A 16,318-nucleotide genomic window follows, 5' to 3' on the forward strand; every position below is an offset into this window, starting at 1 on the left:
AAAAAATGGTCATCCTCCAAGCAGCCAGACGGGCTGTGTGAGGAGGAGAAGACCGGGAGCCAAGGCCTGCTGGGTGAGGGGACACAGGGAATCCAAGACCACCTGCCCTGGAGCCTATAAGCACCAACACCTGCCTACTTGAAATGACCAGTTTGCCTTGTGAGGAAGATTGCTAAAGGTAGCGAGGTCCACTGGGGGAGACGTGTCAAATGGGCTCCCTTTATGAGGTGTAAGGAGATGTCTGCTACACTGATCGGGTCGTTGCCAGTGTGCAGGGCTAAGTCTGTGACCTGTATGCCAGGAGTGGCCACTGTGAAAAGACTGCCATGCGGTGAGGGCCATAGCCTTGTGCAGTGGTGGGCCATGGCCCTGTATGTCCGAAGGGGCCGCTTCTGAGGACTTCACTGTACCAAATGAGCCTGAGCCACTGTACCTTGAGGATATGATGAGCTGTATGCTATAGGAGGTCACCATGACCTGCAAGACCTGATTGGAGTTGTCGTCAGAGGAATGAGGACACTTTTGGACCCTGCGCACCGACCTGGGACGACTGATTCGCACCAGGATTTTCACACCACCAGAGGCTTGCCCTGTAAGGAGGAGCTGCATAGTACCTCTGGTTCGCTGTGGAGTGTGAACGTATTTGAGGATCTCTGCATATACCTAGGCCGCATGCAGTGAAGTCACTTCAATCACCTGCTGCCACTGGAGTGCCTTTGAAAGGTGCGTGCCCAGGAACGCCATTCACTCCAATCCTGCTAAGTGTGGGTAAGACTGATTTCGGGCCAGTCTGCCCTGGGCAACCTTGCTGCAAGACAGTGCTGCTGTGTTGGGACACTGTTGACTTTAAAGTAAAGTCAGAGCGGATTCTTGACTCGGACTACTGGTGGGGCTTAGACTTGATGTTGCCTGTAGTGAATGGGGAATAACCACTATCCCTAGGAGCGAAGAGTCAGTGGGACCTGGGAACTCTCTCTAAAGAAACTCTAGAGCCCTGACTTCCGAGGGTCAATGTAGTAGTTTGTGCATGGCGTAGATTGCAGTAAAATAAAAATACTTCTTTGATCAGAAGGGTAAATATTTGGCTGGACAGTCATGCCACGTTACTTCAGAGAGTGAAGTGCAGAAGGGGGTACTTGACCCAGTTGCTCAGGATCCATTGAAGGTTGACCCGAGACATCAGAAATAAAAGGCCAGTAACCCCTGCTTGCCCCCTGTCACCCCCCCCCCAATTTGTGCATTTATAAAGGTATCCAGTGCACGCAGTTAAACTTAATAACCCATTGCATGCTCTAGCACATTGGTGAGGCGCAGTGTTTATCAATTTGTGGGCTGCATAATATTGTTAGGAAAAGGTGGTGAGCTAAGAGTAATAGCAACCTCCACAAAGTAACAAGGAAGGGTGAATTGTGCCCAAGAAAGTTTACAAAAAAATATTTTTAAAGTAATTAACTCAGATTAGCGCATGATGATCTGGGGACTTTTACGGGGTAACACGGAATAACGTGATGGGGCAGTATGTGAGTAGCGGTTTTCTTTCCTTAGCACATTCATTGGAATCTGTCAAAAAAGAATAAGTCTCAACAAAGCTCCATGACGATTTTTTTATGAACTCTTTCAAAAGTAAAAGTGGAAAGCAATAGGCACCCAGGAACTGGAACGCTATCCCCTAAGACCACCTTTTTAAAGAGCACGACATTACTTTGCAGAAACAGTCCCTGTTCACTTCAGTCTCGCATTGCCTGTATCTTTTACCTAGAACCTGTACAGCCCTCTGCTGTCTTTTGTCTAGGTTTGTGCTGTACAAACACCACACACATTCACACAGCTTCTTCATTGTTGGCAGCAATTAAATACAAAGAAGACGTAAGATTGTGCGCCCTTCCAGCTATACTAAGCACTGCAATTTAGGAACTGCCCACTGAATGGAGATTGGGTTTGCTGTTCTAAAGTTTGCTAACAGATGATGATCCTACTTGGGGGATGGGACTTTCAGGACATTTTTTTATTGTTGCAACCATCGAGGGTCAAGAGGGTTCAGGCAGCATGTTGAGGAGATGATTAATCCCAAATAATCACAACATAGTAACAGTGGGTCTTCTGAATGCAAGAGAAACCTGCTGGGCCACCAGACAGCTCTAAATTTGGTGGATGGAGTGCTTTTGCCATAGTGGGACAAAAGTACTTGGCTATGGTGAAAACTCAATCCGTCAATCAAAGTCTAAATTAGGCCCTGTCTGCTTTGTCTAGATATTGTGGTGCTTGCCACTTTATTGAACCAACACAACATACATATTTTAGTAAATAACTTGAGTGTTGCCAGCCCCGGCTCCTAGAATTCTTAAATTGGTGAGACGCACATTTGGTAGTCAAGCAGGAGAGCTTAAGAGAATTTTATAGTGGAATGTTACAATAGGTATTGGCTTTCACTGCTGTCAGGTTTTGCTACTGTTAACGCTGGACAATTTTCCTCCCTCTGCCTTAAGAAATTATCACAGCCTACCATCTTGGGTTCTCAGTGAAAAACTTTATTTCATGGCCGGGAGACCCAATATAGAACTAAGTCACATACAAGGGAGAGTCTCAGAGATCATGTGACTGCATCCAATATTTATACACTTCAACAGGCTTTGAATACAATAGCTGATGCATATGTTACAATCCGGCAAGCACATCGGTTAGTCATGTGATTTCTTTCTCATCCTCTAAACGCCGTGGGCTGGGGGTGTTCTGCTGCTTCTAGCTAAGATAACCCATGCTGTTTCTTGGAACTGTTTTTGTTCTTTCTCTGCCTACGCCTTGTAACTAATCCATGTACTGAAACTCAGGGCATGGCACATACTTTATAGGTTTGTTTTCTGCACGTTTGTGTGATTGAGTGGCACAAAATGGTATCTCTTCACCAAATGGTTTTAAAGTTCTGTTTTCTATCTCCACAGTAACTTCACTCCTCGTCTCGAGGATTCTGTCAAAGATAAGAGCCTCTTTGGTTAAGTAGGATCATTAGTAGAGTGGGTGTGGTCAATATTTCTGTGTGTATTTGTTTGTACAAGTGTTGTAGTGGTTCCTACTGTTTGGTTTGTCTAGCTGGTTATCTTTACTAATCTAGCTTGGTGCCAGTGTGCGTTGTGCAGCTTGAGGTATTTGTATTACCTATCTAGGCAACGGCCTCTATTTATGGTCCACAGTATTACTGAAAAGGGGAAATCCAGTTGTTGAGATTGTTACAAGAAAAAGGTGATGGATGGAATGCTTGAAATAATCTCAGCCACTGGTAGTTGCTTTGTTTTTTGCCCACCATGCCACCTCAGTTTGGACCCAACCGTATACAAATTGGTCTTGACTCTGCTCTTGAATTGAAAAGTCCAGCCTGAGCTACCAAGTCAGGTCCTTTCTGAACTGGAACACAAGCAACCTAGGACTGGGGATCCAAGCTGTACCCGGCTGATAAGCACATAACTAGGGAGAAATCTGTCCTGGGTTGCTTTTGGTCCGGTTTAGGGAGGACCTCGCTTGGCAGTTCAGGTCAGACTGTTATTATTGGAGTCGGGTCAAGACTGATTTGCGTATGGCAGAGTCCAAACTGTGGTGGTACAGTGTGTAAAATAATGATGTATTGGGATGCGCCCTGTGTGATTGCCAGTGGCTGAGATTAATTAAAGCATTCCATCCATCACTATTTTGTGTACGTAAGTCTTTGAGATTGTTGCCATACTGCTTTTGACATCCCTGAGGGTAAGCCTTTTTAAAATAAATGGAGAGATTTCCGGTAATTTCCCCACCAAGCCTTAATGGCAAAACTCTTATCTTTTAAAGTACTGAAATTAAAAGTTCCAATCTGCACTAGTATTTCACGTAGCTTCAGTGTATTTCTGAAAATGCTGCCACTTGATGGAGATGCAATGAATCCTTAACTTTCTTTGAAACCTTGCATTACTGTTATATCATTTAATTTTGTATGTTTTGCACTGAATGGGTCATAATCCTTATGCTCCCAGATTTGCATCTGAACAATTGTAAACTTTTACAAGAAAAACAAGGAGTAGTTTTGTTGGAGGACTCTTCTACAGCCCTTCAAGTGATCTTCGTTTATTGTCATAAGCACTGAATTGTCCTCGCCATGTACAAGATACCAAAGCACGACTTTGCACAAATACTCATAGTGAGCTTTTAATTTTCTTTGAAAATCAAATTCTTATGAAGCAGTGTGTTTTTAAAAAAAATTTTTTACACCCTATTACTTGGTATGTTAGTCAATTTGCACTTATTTTCTTTAAAGAAGAAAAACAAAACAGACAGCTTAAAAAGACAACACAAGTTACTTTAATTATAGAAGGATAAGAGCCCTTTTTATAAACCTTTTTAAGGGAAGGATGTGGGTTGGGGGAAAAGTCAAAGTATTTTCTTAGGCTGCAGCCTGAAAGGCAGGAAAACTGTCAGTGCTAGTTTAAGAACAGAATACCTCCAGTTGGTTTGTGTCTTCCTGGTGGCAAGATGGTGGATAACTGAACTCTGTCTGTTTTGGGTTTTCTAAAAATAATTTCTTTTGCAACAAGGAGTATACATTTTCTGTCTTCTGATGAAAACGTTTTTTTTTTCCTTCACAAAGTGCACTCCCTTTTTGTGAAGTTTCCCATTTGTGGGAGGAATAAAGCCTCGGACAGACCCTCACAATGTATAGATAGTGTGCCTTTCAACTTTCTGTTGTCCACACACCTGTCCTTTCTGCCAGATGACTTCTAGGATGACACAAAGATAAGAAGAAAATATGCCTAAATGGTTTGCATGCACGCAAGCGTAAGCATCTGGAATTAGCGCCCATTTTCCACTTCTTTTTCCACTGTTTCCAGGGACTCTTCATAGGAGATCCAATGCAAGACGTATCCATTCATACTATACCTTTCATCAGACAATCTGAATATTCTGACTATTACCAGGAAATTGATCATCGGGGCGCATAAATCTTCCACTTAATGTTTGAATTTCACTCCTAGCAGGATTCCTAGCCCATTCTTTTTTCCCACACCCACAATGCAGTTTGTGGTGCAGAGGAATCAAGAGTTTGAGCACTGCTCTCATCGACCCCGCCGGCGACAGCCTCGTCGACACTGTTTCCACTGTCGATGGCCTTGTCGACGCTGCTTCCACTGACGACGGCATCGTTCACAACACTCCGTCTGTCTACGCTCTCGTTGGCGTTATCCCCGTCGACACCCCCACCGTCGGCGGCACATCTTGCGTCGACGACAAAGACTGCAGTGAAAGTACAGAGACCGTGTTCCTTGCCTCTGTTTTCATCAGCGGACCAGGATGCACACAGGAGGGCAAAGAAGTATCACCTAACGCCCTCAGTCACGTCCCCTAGCAAGGTTTCCAGCCTTCTACCCTCATATCTCTTAGATGACGATGACTCGGATAAAGAGGGTATTTTTGGAGTAGCCAGCAGCCCTTCCCAGTTAAGGGTTAAATGCCAAGAATACTCAGATGACGATGCTTCATACTATATGCAAGGCTCTTATGAGCAGCCGGGGCTAGTAGGTCTTCCCCCTGGGCTTGTTTCAGACTTAAAAGCAATGTTGGCGGACTATCAGGAACGTTTTCCAGCAAAGCCTTTGTCGGTCCAATGTATTGGTATACTTCCGCCTCAGCCAACAACTCCTCACTTGCAGCAGCCGCATCATACACCTCAGCCAAGATCACAGCATTCTGTTCTTTCCACACCAAGGCATCAGGTCTCTTCCGATGAGGATGCGGAGGAAGGTGAAATACAGCCTGACAACGATGAGTGGGATGATTACATCATACCGGCACCTGCTTCTCCTACAGCACCCATTGTAGAGTCCCCATCTGAAGATATAGGTGGCTTTCATAACCTGCTTGAGCGTGCCACCATGCGGTTTGATCTTCCAATGCCCGCAACTCAGCAGGATTGCTTCCTCTAGGATTTTAAAGAGCCCCACAAGAAGATGGTCAGAGCTTATACTCATCATAGACCATGTTTGGAGCCAGGGCCTGAAAATTATGCAGAATCCGGCAACAGTCCCTGCAGTTCTGCCGAGACTGGATAAAAAATATAAACCCACGGAGGATGCTCCGGCATGCCTTTCAGGCCACCGGAATCCGGACTCCGTGATTTCGCAAGCCGCCCAACGTTGCTCCAGGAACCCCTCTACGCCATTGACATCACCGCCGAATAAAGAAGGGAGACTCTTTGATAACATCGGCATGCGTTTCCGCTATTGTAGTAAGGGTGGCCAATTCCCTTGCTCTACTTGGCAGATATGATCGACAGCTCTGGTCAGACATATCCTAGTCATTGGAAGAGCTTTAAGATGCTTCCGAAACGGAAAGTACTCGTAGAGGGGCAGCGATCTTCAGCAGAGATCATCGATTGTTCACTAGTTATAGCAGCAATGGGCTTCAGATTACTCGCGGGTTCAGCTGTGTTGAGGAGTCAGGGTTGGCTCAAAGCCACCAAATTTCTTCCCGAAGTACAGACAAAAATTCTGGATCTTCCATATGAAGGGGAAGCACTATTTGGCAAGCACGTCGACAACACTCTTCAAGCCATTAAATCTGATACGGAGACGGCAAAATCCTTAGGCACTCTGCAATACAGGAAAGTGCCCTTTCGTGGTGCTAGGGGCAGTAGTCAATCTTCCTTCCGCAGAGGATACGAGCAATATAGGTATCCATCCTACTCCTCCACGTTCCAGCCTTCTAGGACACAGTAGCAGCCAAGGCAACCGCCTCCTGCAGCCTATACCAGGGCTTACCACAAGAGCAAGTTGGGGCGACAACCTAAAAAATCCGCACATAGACAATGACTGCCTAACGACACGTCCTCTACACTCTCCTCCTACTATTTATCACAGAATTTTAAAACATCATATCCACAGCTGGCAACAAATAACCAAAGACAAGTGGGTGCTGGATGTCGTCCGGTTCAGAATTTGGAATTCACCCAGATTCCCCCTTCAGTGCCGCCATCCCAGATTTGACAAAAGCACCTTTATCTACTCCTCTTGGAGGTAATAACCATGTTGAAGAAAGGGGCTATAGAGTCTGTTCCGCATTCCCAGAAGGTCAAGGGTTTCTTCTCCGGCTTCTTTCTCATCCGAAAGAAGTCTCGCCTATTGAGGCCAATTCTGGACTTATGGGAGCAAACAAGTACCTCAAGAAACAAACATTTTGGATGGTCACCCTACAAGACGTCCTCCAGCTTCTGAACAGAGCAGACTACATGGGCTTTCTAGACCTTCAGGACGCGTACTTTCACATTTCCATTTATTCGCTCCACAGAAAGTACCTGAGGTTTGCGGTCAACGGCAAACACTTCCAGTTCAAGGTCCTTCCCTTTGGCCTACGTTCAGCACCACAAATCTTAAACCAATGTCTAACACCAACAAATTTTACCACCTAAAATGGAAACAATTTTGTGTATGGTGTGAAACCCCAAAAATGCACCCTCTCTCATCCGCACCCGAGGCGGTGTTGCCATATTTCTTACAGCTGGCACATTCTGGACTAGCCCATTCCTCAATTAGTCCATTTAGCGGACATCACCAGATGCAGAAGAGTACCAGCCAAATCGTCCTTATGCTCTCTCAGATTAGTCAAGCAATTCCTGAAGTGTCTCTTCAGATCTTTTCTTCCAGTAAAGCCTCCACCTCCGGCATGGCAACTTAACATCGTCCTTGGTCAGCTTATGAAGGAGCCTTTTGAGCCTATCCACAGGGCGGACATCAAGTACCTCACTTGGAAGGTGGCTCTCCTTCTCGCCCTTACTTCGGCACGCAGAGTTAGTGAAATTCAAGCTTTCACTATACAAGAACCTTTTTTGCAGTTCTAACAAGATAGTCATCCCGTGCAGAAATCTCAAATTCATTCCTAAAGTGCCTTCGGAATTCCATATCAACGAGCCAGTGGTGCACAAATCTTTCTTCCTGAATCCGCAAACTACTGCAGCAAGGACTCTCCATTCACTCGACCTTAAAAGGTGCATAAAATTCTATCTGGGCAGAACAAAGTCGTTCAGACAGTCCACTCAGTTATTTGTAGCTCTCAGTGCCGCTAGAAAAGGTCACTCTGTAACGAAACAGACTGTATCCTGATGAATTAAAGACGCAATCATATTCTGCCATTAGAAAGCAGGAAGACCATTGCAGACAAGTGTGAGAGCGCATTCTACCATGACTATATAGTCATCTTGTGCACTGTTTGCTGGTGAATCAATTAAAGACATCTGTCGAGCTGGGACATGGAGGACAACTCAGACCTTCACACAGCATTACTTCTTGAACACGAAGTCGCTTCAGGATGCAGCCATTGGGCAAGCGGTCCTTCGAAACCTGTTTCAATGAAGGTGAGCTAAATCATCATTTCCCTCCATCCGCTTGTTTTCAGTTATCTCACATTTTCTTTATAACAGTGCTGTAGATCATAGAAAGAAGTGTATGTACATATTCTCATGCCAGTTCACATGTCAAAGTGCAGTGCCGCTATCTATAGGACGAAAATGTGTTATCCACTGCTTACTATTCTGATTCAAGCATGTGAATCTATGAAAGTTCCAATACTGGAGTAAGAAACAAGTTACTTACCTGTAACTGTAGTTCTCCAGTATTGGAAACTTTCATATATTCACATGCGACCCACCCTTCCTCCCCTGAGGAGCTCACCTTCATTTTTCCTCAATACTAGATGTATTATTGCACTTTTGCTTGGAAAATCTGAGGGAAATCAGCTCCTCACAGGAGGGTGCTAAAGGGTGGTGAGAGCTGATTGGTTGTCTAAGTTTGGTCCTTTTTTATAAAACGACTGTACGATGTTACTAAATTAAGAGGCCTAACCCGTAAGACCATAAGCCTATGGGCATCGTGGATATGCATGTATGGAAGAAATCGGCCGAAGACTTATCATGGTTTTATGGGTTATTCAGTATCACAAGACTGATTTTTATGGACTTAATCTTCATATCGTCAAGATCTTTCTTCGTTCAAGAACTTCATATACAACAGGCGAATAGTTGGATAATATTTGTATACATCCAGTCTCAGGCCTCGAGAAAGTCTTGCTGATGAAACACGTGTTGGCTGTTGAATTCCTAGACTCATGATGGCTGCTTTTCTCATGAATTACTTGGATGAACAATACAATTTGCTACCACACACTTACCACGAATTGGTGTTTTGCCGTCTACAGCAAAAAGGAATAGACTTTTGTGGTGTGCCCTGGTTTGACAAAATTAAATTTCTAGGTGTCTTTGGACCTTCCAATTGACACAACCGTACCCTTGATGGCTGGTTACTCGCCAGTGTTGGCACCCGTTATAGTACCTCATGTAATTTGTGGACACTTTGTTCTTTTGACAAAATACATATACATAGAATGTGCGAACCGACTGCACAGCCACTTTGTTTTTGTATTTATAAACATACATTGGTGATCCCATACAAACTTACATATTTGCAGCTTAGCAACCAAAAAGAAATTAAAAAGGTTCTAAGTAAGGCAATTACTTTTTGTGGATTTTAAGTGGAATCGGTTACATTTTTTTTTTTTTTTTTTTTTAATTTAAAACCTTTTTAAGCCAGGAAGATGCAATTGCTTATTATGACTATATGGAGGAATCTAGGTGTTAATTCAAAATTAAAGACTATGGGGGGCGGGGCCAACCAACATGGCCGATCGGACGTGAGCTCCGTCGGCTCTGTCTAAATCCACCCGGGCCCGATATAACGATGAGCTGAGGGACCCCTCATTGGCTTTCCCCGACACAGGGAGGTGCCGCTTAACCCCTGGAGGGAGAGAATCCACCGAAAACAGCGATAGAGAGCGGAGGACCGGGGAGGGAGGAGCCAGCCAGTTGAGCGCTTGGCCTGCCGTGAGGTGCGGCCTGCTGGCGGCCCAGGGGTGATTGCGGGGTATCGGCTTGGAGCTGGGGCCCAGCGGTGGGAGGGGGCCCCGCAGACAGCACAAGGCAGGAGTGAGAGGCATCTCTCTCGTCCGGCCCGCCTTGGAGCTGAGCGGGGCGCCCAGGAGGTGAGAACCGGCGCGGACATCGGCAATGCAGCGGTGACCAGGTGAGGTCGACCAGAGGGAGAGGAGGACTGCGGACCAGAAGAGAACTGAAAGTCTCCCCTCACTAATACACTCCATCGAGATGGGAGGAAAATGGGAGACAAGAGGTTTCCTACCCCCGGAGATATGAGGACCGCGTGAAGGGGTAAAGGCACAGCCTCAAGCGGAAAGCCCCGAGAAGGGCGGAGGGAGACCTTTGTGGAGGGCGAGGATATGGGGACACCCGACCATGCAGAGCAGCGCGGGGAAAGGAGCTAAACAGAGCGGACACAAATGAGAAGAGACCAGACATCTTTGTGAGAGACACCCGCCAGCTAGGGGGTGACAGAAACACAAATAGTGCAAAATCAAATGAGAAGCTGGGTGAGACAAAAAGACACATAGCTACCACTAGAGCTAAGGGCTGAGATTTAGAGGAGAGTCCTCAGGAGAAGGCGAGAAGGCCCAGCGAGGAGAGTGAGCTCCCAAACAATCACTGGGAGAAGGTCCCCGAAAGAAGCATATGCCGCTGTGCAAAATTCAATCTAACTGGGTCTCCAGTTATTTCTCACCGGCCAGAGTGGAGAGTGCTGCCCCGCCACGAGAGGGAGAGATGGCGCTCAGAAAGGAGGATCTCTTATCTTCCCTCTGCACCTTCAAAGCAGAATTGCAGGAGGCACTTACATCCGACATTAGAGCGACATTAGATGCATTCCATGCAGATGTCAACCATAAACTGTCCGCTCTCCAAGCAGATGTAGACTCAGTCGGAGCCCGTACCAGAGATCTTGAAACACATATGCAGGACTTACAGCAAAAGGTGACTCCGATGGAGACCGAGATCACAGATATTAAAGCGCAGCTCCTCCTCGCCACAATGAAGTGCGAAGACTTGGAAAATCGAGCACGAAGAGATAACATAAGGGTGAGGGGCTTGGAGTAATGAGCCGAGGGATCGGATCTGGAGGCATATGCAATAGGTCTGTTTTCCACCCTTTTGGGAGAGGATCAACAGGACGTACAGGTGGAACGGGTGCACCGCGTGGGTGCTAAAACCACAGGCGAAGGGAGGAGGCCTAGAGACACCCTGGCGAAGTTGAGATCATTCAAAGTCAAGGAACGTATTTTACAAAAGGTGTGTCGGCAAGACTGCGTCTTCTTCCAAGGTGCAAAATGCTCCGTCTACCAAGACATTGCTCCGGCAACTCTGGCGAGGCGGCAACAATTCCACCCAGTGACAGAAGCGCTGAGGGAGAAGAACATAAGATATAGATGGACTTTTCCATTTGGAGTAGCGTTCGAGCTTCGCAATAAAGCATGTCATTTTACAACGGCCGAAGACGCAGTGGCGGAGCTGGGTCTAGAGATTGGAGGAGAGAGGGGAGACGCAGGAGTGTCTGCTGGATCTGGGCGTGGGGAGAATACCCTTGCCACACCAACTGAACAATGGAAACAGAGGAGGGGTAGAAAGTCCTCCAAGAGATGATCTTACCCGGCTATCAGATCGGTGCGAGGGCCCAGACGAAACAGCAGAGATTTCTGGAAGGAAACTCCAGATGGAGTCACTGATGGAACTGAGATGAAGGGGGGACCGCCCTCTGAGAGACTGTTTAGCATCAGGACTTATGAGACTGGTCTCCGTTGGGGGAGAAAAAACAGGGAAAGCATGACCCGCTGCTGCAGAGGCTGAGGGGGTAGGATTATAAACTTTACAGACTGAGATGGGCCCGGAGGTCTGGGGGTTGGATTTGGTACCTGTTTTCGGAGTGAGGCCAGTAGGGGATCTCAGAGTTCACTGTTTCCTTATGTTCTGTTTGAGATGTTCATTTTATTTGTTAAGTGTTTTCCATCCCCTTAGATGTCTGAAGAGTTTGGTGGAATACCTAATAACTGAGTGGAATATTGCAGAGGGGTGGGAAGGGGGCAGAAGCGGGGAGAGGGGAGATGAGACTGGATGTCCGGTTGAGGGAGATTCACTGTTAGGGAAAATATGCTGGAACTGCTCTCATGAAATGTGGAGGGGCTTAACTCCCCAAATAAGAGATCGCAATTGAGGAAGTACCTTGACGACCACTGCTATGATATTGTGGCCTTACAGGAGACACACTTGAAAAGAGGGGAGGGACATTGTTTGAGACACAAACACTACAACCTGATTACATTAGCTTCGGCACCAACGAAGCACTGCAGGGTAGCCCTGATGTTTCGTAACTCTGTCCACTTCAAGGAAATAGGCTCTAAGAAGGATAAAGAGGGCAGATACCTACTGATAAAAGCAAATTAGAAGGGAAATTGTGTACGATATCTACCATTTATGCCCCTAACAGTGGTCAAAATCAATTCCTGCTGCATTTCCTGAGAGAATTAGAAGGCTTTGCAGAAGGTGAAATAATTCTAATGGGAGACTTCAACCTAGTTTGGGACGCTGCTCTAGACACGACACACCCACAAAGATCACAGACAAGCGTTTTTCCCAAATCGGTGAAGGCGATCACCGTCTGGGGATGTTTGACGCATGGCGAGCTCTGAAGCCAGTGGAAAGGGATTATACCTTTTTCTCACACACCCACCGCTCATACTCGAGAATAGACTACGTGTTCCTGAGTAAAACAATGAGACAGACTCTTAACTCTATGGTCATCCATCCAATAGTTATATCGGATCATGCCCCAGTGGGAGTTGGCCTAAACTGGTCCCTGGCACATACCTCTACCAAGCGCTGGTACTTCCCTAACCTATTGACCCGAGACACAGCAACCCTTCAAGACCTGCGGTTAATGATCAAGGAATATTTCCAACATATGAGAAGGGAGACATGACCCCCATACACTCTGGGATGCCTTTAAGGCAGTCATCAGGGGTACATGTATTTCCTTAGCGGCTGCGATGCACTGGTTAAAAACTAAAGACCGACTCCTTTTGGAAAAACAACTTAAGATAGCGGAACGAGATCATAAACGCTCACCGACCTGGCAGGCACACAGGAAGGTGGTATCCATTAAGGCTAAACTACAAGCTGTTTACACTAACAGGGCAGAATTGACACTGCTGAGACTTCAGAAATCTCACTAGGACATGGGCAATAAGATAGGCTCCCCCTTGGCAAGACAGTTACGCAGCAAACGGGCCCGAGACTTCCTAGAGCAAGTGAATGACGAGTGTTGCGAGCACTTTACTGAAGAAGACAAAGTGAAGGCATTCAGAAGGTTCTATGACCGTTTGTATCGCTCAGGTCAACCACTTGCCCACCACCAAGATTCTTACTTATGTAGCACTCAACTGCCGCAGGTGTCAGAGGAGACAAATGCAATGCTGGCAGCACCATTCACACGGGAGGAAGTCCAGGAGGCCATTGATGCCGTCCCCCTACACAAGACCCCTGGGCCTGATGGCTTTACAGCTCACTTTTATAAAACCTTTGGGGCGGATCTAGCAGGAAAACTTGCGGCACTCTTTAATCATATTAGAGATGAAGGCGCAGTATCCCCATCGATGGAGGAAGCACTGATTACTTTAATACCCAAACTGGGGAAAGACCCCAAACTTTGCGCCTTATATAGGCACATCGCCTTGCTTAATCTTGACGGCAAGTTATATTAAAAAATGTTGGCATGGAGGATGTGATGCCGGTGTTGATACACCCAGACCAAGCTGGTTTTATTAAGGGGTGCCAAATGCACGACAGTCTACGCTGGGTTATTCATTTGATGGAAAAAAAAACAGGTACCGGCGCTCCTGTTGGCTCTGGATGCTGAAAAAGCATTCAATAGAGTGGAATGGTCATTTCTAATAGAAACTATGAGACACTTCGGGTTCGGGGAGCAATTTGTAACAATGATAATGAGCAACTACTCCTGCCCCAAATCCAGCATTTCGGTGAATGGAGTAACATCAGAGTTCTTTGAGCTGTCAAGAGGTACAAGGCAGGGATGTCCTCTCTTCCCGCTGCTTTTTGCGTTGAGTGTTGAACCCCTGGCGGTACGAGTGCGAACGTGTCCGACTTTCCCGGGAATCAAATTTGGTGCGGACCACCATAAAATGTCCTTGTTTGCAGATGACATTCTATTATTTGTCACTGAGCCACACAGAGCCCTGGTAACAATAGAAGAGGAGCTTTTCTCGTTCGAACAGAGGTGGCAGGTTTCAAAGTTAACATGGGGAAAAAATGTCTTCTAAACCTGTCGATGCCCGCCGGGAAAATGACCCAAATAGCCTCTTCGACCCCATTTACGTGGGCTAAGAAAGAAATTACATATTTGGGTATACGACTTGTCCCAAAAGTGTCTGAGCTGTTCAGAGCTAATTACCCTCCCCTGATCAAGTCTCTAAAAGAGCATCTCAAGAGGTGGTCCCCACTCTGGTTGTCTTGGGAGGGGCGCATTAATAGCATTAAAATGACAGTGCTCCCCAAGCTTCTCTTCCTCTTTCAAAGCCTCCCTGTGGAGGTTCCGTTAGATTTCTTTGCAGAACTACGGATGATGTTCACGAGGTTCATCTGGCAAGGAGCAAGGGCTAGAGTATCATACAAAGTTCTAGTGCGCCTGAGGGAAGAAGGGGGCCTAGCGCTCACTGACCTCCTTCAATACTATAGAGCTGCACAACTGCGTATATTAGCTGAGTGGTCCCACATACCCCCATCCATTTTAACAAGGCTTTCCCCCCAGGGGAAGCTGTAGGGCCCTTTGATAAATGGAGGGAAGGGGGGTGTTGCGAATTGCAGACCTATATCATGGGACCAACTCAGCACATTTAATAATTGCTGTAGAGACTTTCAGCTCCCACAATCTGAACACTACCATTATAACCAGCTGGTGCACTGGGTCACACAACCAACTATCAGGGAGGCAGCCACAAGAAAGTTACTTCCAATGGAGAGATTTGTGCAACGGGGGACTGACAAAGGGCAGTGTCTCCAGTCTATATAACATATTACTTACTGCACAGCGAGTGACAACTCCCCGACACATCACCTTCTGGGACCAGGTGCTGGGCGTCTAGGTGGGGAGGACAGCTGGCGGCATCTCTACCAAGACATAACTAAGCATAACCGCCAACAAGCACCAGAGAAGCACACTTTAAAATACTGTACAATTGGAAACTATATGGCCAGGTATCCGATAGATGTTGGCGGGGATGTGGCATGCTTGGGGACTTTAGACACATATGGTGGGACTGCCCCAATATTCGCCCCTATTGGAACGAGATCCTATCACACCCTAAAGAGATTTTGGGATATCCAATACCAACCGTGCCAGAACATGTTCTCCCGAGCCTTAAAGTGCAGGAACTACAACACCAATCACAAGGGGACCGTGCGATTAAGTGGCTGGCACTAGGGGCGGCAAAGACAATGCTAGCGTACTTTTGGAAATGGAAGGATCCACCACCTGTGACCCTGTGGTTTGCCAGGCTGTGGAGAAGTCTCGCCATGGAACGCCTGGTGGATAAGGGGGAGGGGAAGCGCTGAAGTTTTGATTATATATGGGATCCACTGGTTAGATTTCTCTAGAGTTGTACCCCTGACTGCATGTGGGCCCCGACTAAGAGCATTACACCTCTTCCACATATAAAACTCGACCCCGGAGATCTGATGGGGGATTATAAAATGTTACCTGCGTATACAGATGGTAGAAGCGGTAGTCACTGACTCCTTTTAGACACTTCAAATAGAATTTAAGGGATGTTATGTTTTGGTATATTTGTCTTTCAATTTAAACTAGAGGGCTGTACTCGTTGCCAGGACAATAACACGGTTGCCTTAACGATGTGCTTTCTGTTCAAAATGTCAAGAGTAAATTGAAGTGGGAGGCACCGGAAACCAATGTGGAATGCTTTGAGTAACCTAACATTGTATACGCATAGAAATGTTTAAATCTTGAAAAATTTAAATAAAAACAAATTTACAAAAACTTTTTAAAGAAAATGACCAGAATTTTTTATGGCAAAAATGTAGATCAGTAGTTGTAAAATATATTACTTGCTTAACATTGCTTATTAGGATGTTGTAAAATTGATATTTCTATGTATCTTTATGTTAACTATGTGGTCTAACGTGATTTTAATTTCTTGATATTGTTTAGGCATATTAGGGGCACAATTAATAGTTATTCTGCTGTAAGAATACAGATTTGGTTTGATTTGTTTTGTTTTCTCTACCTTTGAATAACATTGATACCAGATGTTTTCTTCATTGTTCGCAAAACATTTTTTTGAATCTTACACCACTCTGTGTTCTCGCATTTCTGGCACTTAGTAC

General features: G+C 45.9%; 1 protein-coding gene across 2 annotated transcripts in view; it reads left to right on the plus strand.

Moving 5' to 3' along the window:
- The window catches only part of CAMSAP1 (calmodulin regulated spectrin associated protein 1), a 342,698-nt gene that overhangs the window by 295,114 nt on the left and 31,266 nt on the right, over positions 1 to 16,318 (plus strand). The window lies entirely within an intron of this gene.

The sequence above is a fragment of the Pleurodeles waltl genome, chromosome 6 (genome assembly GCF_031143425.1).
Source record: "Pleurodeles waltl isolate 20211129_DDA chromosome 6, aPleWal1.hap1.20221129, whole genome shotgun sequence".
Classification (NCBI taxonomy): domain Eukaryota; kingdom Metazoa; phylum Chordata; class Amphibia; order Caudata; family Salamandridae; genus Pleurodeles; species Pleurodeles waltl.